Source organism: Theobroma cacao, chromosome 7 (genome assembly GCF_000208745.1).
Source record: "Theobroma cacao cultivar B97-61/B2 chromosome 7, Criollo_cocoa_genome_V2, whole genome shotgun sequence".
In the NCBI taxonomy this organism is placed as follows: Eukaryota; Viridiplantae; Streptophyta; class Magnoliopsida; order Malvales; family Malvaceae; genus Theobroma; species Theobroma cacao.
In genome coordinates, this window is record NC_030856.1 from 5,759,054 (window position 1) to 5,762,005 (window position 2,952).

Below are 2,952 nucleotides of genomic sequence, written 5' to 3' on the forward strand. Positions count from 1 at the left end.
AAAAATTTGCTAGGCCAATGGTTAGAATTAAGTTGTTACATGCAATGTATTAATTTAAAAATTTTTTTATTTTTATTCCTCTTCGTCTTTAGCTCTCTCAACAAAAATTGGCTAATTCCGCCTTGCATTCCTAAGGTACATACTACAAAGTATATTAGAAGATATACCCGCAAACTTAAAACAAGATATGCCCCTCAATATCCCTTCAAAACATACAGCCCTGTCTGCCATCAACCCAGCTCCAAATCATAGAACTAAACAAGAGAAAAAAACCCAAGATCAACCCAAAAGACCTCTTTCCTACTTACAACAACAAAAGTGCAGGAGTAACAATCTTAATCCCCAAAAATCATTATACAAAAAATTCCACCCAGCAAACTAGCTTCCCCCCTAAATTTAAACAAGGCCTCTGATAACAAAAACCTTCTATATACCAGCAGCCTATACACAGAGATATTCCCTTTAAAAAAAATCAACACTTTGAACATTTCAGCAGTCAGACAAAACGTACCACCCTGCACTAAACTCACATTCAATCTTATTATTACTGATAAGATAATCTTAAAAACAAGCTACAATATCAATTTTAACTAAATCATGAATTTATAGAATAAGAATCCACTGTTTATAAGGAATTATAAAGCATGAAGTAATTGAAACTAATAGGTAACCTTGGATTTTAAGATCACCTGGTACCAAATGAAACTAATTGAAAGGATATATAGGGCAAGGTATCATAGCAGCATTGTATGGGAATACATATCAAGTTAAAAAATTTTACTAGAATTAGATAGCTTCAGTAAGCTGTGTAAGGATGCCATGCGAGTAACGAAATCAGCAGAGAATTTTATAGCTGTCAATGGTTAGCTTATTTCTTATTTAGCTTTTTTCGATCGATTTGTAACATGTAGCTACCAAAACTTAAAAAAGTCTTTTTTAAATTCGATTTATGACAAAATTTCGATTTGTGTCAATGGTTAGCTCTTAGCTCTGTTTTGTATGAACTGTAGCCTGCAAAAGGGCCATTATAGAAGTATGATGATTTAAACTTATATCATCTGAATATTGGGATATTGGTATTTCTAGCAATGATTTTCTATAGACATTTGGTTTCTATTCATCCCTAGCAGAATCATATTTGGAATTGGAAACGCATACATTACTTTGTTTATGATTTCTTTGTGTATATCTTTTATACAGTGAGGAGGAAGCAAGAATGAAGATATATTCAGTTTCTACCAGGCACTACTATGCATTTGGAGGTCTTGTGTCTGAAGAGGTCTCATATAAGATCAAATGTGCATGTCCTCTTAAGTTCTCAAATTTTCTTGTCACTGCTAATGTTTTTTATGGATGTTCTCATAAAGTTTATTTTCCACGCAGAACTTAAAAGGAGTTCGGTGGGTTTATCCTGATTCCTACTTGGATGTGAAGAATAAGGTAGATATGCATTTTTTTGATTGCCATTTGAATCTTGTTTTATATCTTTTTTAATGCTTGATGAGTTGACTTGCAGATAACTCAAAACTTGATAATTGGTGTGTCTTACTGCTTTAATAAATGAATAGTTATTAGTTCTTATAATAAATTATCAACTTTCAGGAGACCCTTTCATCCATGGGCAAGCAGTTCCATATGATCCGAAGTATCATGAGCCTTTAGCAGCTTACCTACAAAGTGGGAAGCAGCAAAATTCTTGCCGTATTGCTGGATTTTGTGCCTCATGTGCTATCCAGAAACATGTTAGCCGTGCTCTTCAATCAACTGGGAGAATATTGGCTCCGAATGATGATCTGGCCTCAAACCTTCGATGCATATCTCCGAATGATGAGCCCTTGCTAGATTTGAGTCTTGAAATAGCTAAGGCCGATTCGTTGCTTCAAGCACTCAAAAACTTCACTGCTGCGGAGCTTTAGGACGGAGGGGAGAAGCAGTATCAATGCCAACGCTGCAAGCAGAAAGTTAGGGCAACGAAACAGATCACAGTTTACATTACAAAAGCACCTCATGTACTCAACATCCATCTAAAGAGATTTCCTGCACATGAAATCTGTTGTCAGTGGTTCCAAAATAATAATTATAACCTTTATTATATTTAATATTTTTTATCATATTTACGTCTATATAACCTTTTAGCCGAGGTTGATATATGTGTTTTTTTTTTTATTTCATAATATAGTCAAAAGAAAAAGTGAACTTCGCTCTTTGATCTCTAACAAACAAAAAATATAAGAGAAAGTTGTAAAAGAAACGTAGAAAAAAAAGAAGCCTAAAAGTTTGTAAAACAAGAGTTACTGGCATTTATAAATACTTGTTAAGATTATATAAATTTTGTTTCAAGAATTTTATTTATTTAATGCATCATTCTCGTTAAGAATAGACAATACATTAATTACAAAAATATTTTTTTTATATGTATAACCTTAAAAAGACTCTATAAGCACGGTTTAATATTTGTCAATCTTTAATACTATGTTTATGATGCTTCTTTCGTATTAGAGTGGTAGCAAATTTCATTTATTATTCAAGTTTTCACAATCTTTAATATAGTTTCTGGTAAAATATGTTTGTTTCTTTTTTAGCCGACACATATATTGCAAGACATGTACCTATTTATTCAGTACTTTGCACTGCATATATTTATTTCAACAAAAGAAAAAGGTGTGAATTTCTTCGACAATAGAATAAAAATGTTATAAGCAAAGTTGTTGATTCTTATTCCATCCCCACTCCAAGCTTAATTTGCCTCCGATGATCATTATTTTACTCTCCTAAATAATGGCATACACAAGAAAATATGCCATTACTTTCTTTTATTTATTTAAAGCTTTTTGTAGGAAGCTTTTTAAAAAAAGAAGAAATAAAAGAAAGAAAATTGCTTCTTCTAAAAAGCATTTTCAATAACTACAGTCACGGATGGAGTCAAAGGGATGACGGCGACCACTATCTTGC

At 32.4% G+C, this 2,952-nt stretch overlaps 1 long non-coding RNA gene across 2 annotated transcripts; it reads left to right on the forward strand.

Moving 5' to 3' along the window:
• Positions 1,175 to 2,062, forward strand: LOC18594058. 2 transcript variants are annotated; one of them, XR_001928682.1, is made up of 3 exons: positions 1,175 to 1,298; positions 1,384 to 1,440; positions 1,603 to 2,062. It is a non-coding gene; the product is annotated as an uncharacterized LOC18594058 (long non-coding RNA). The 2 variants fall into 2 exon arrangements; XR_001928683.1 differs by having other exon boundaries at positions 1,175 to 1,279.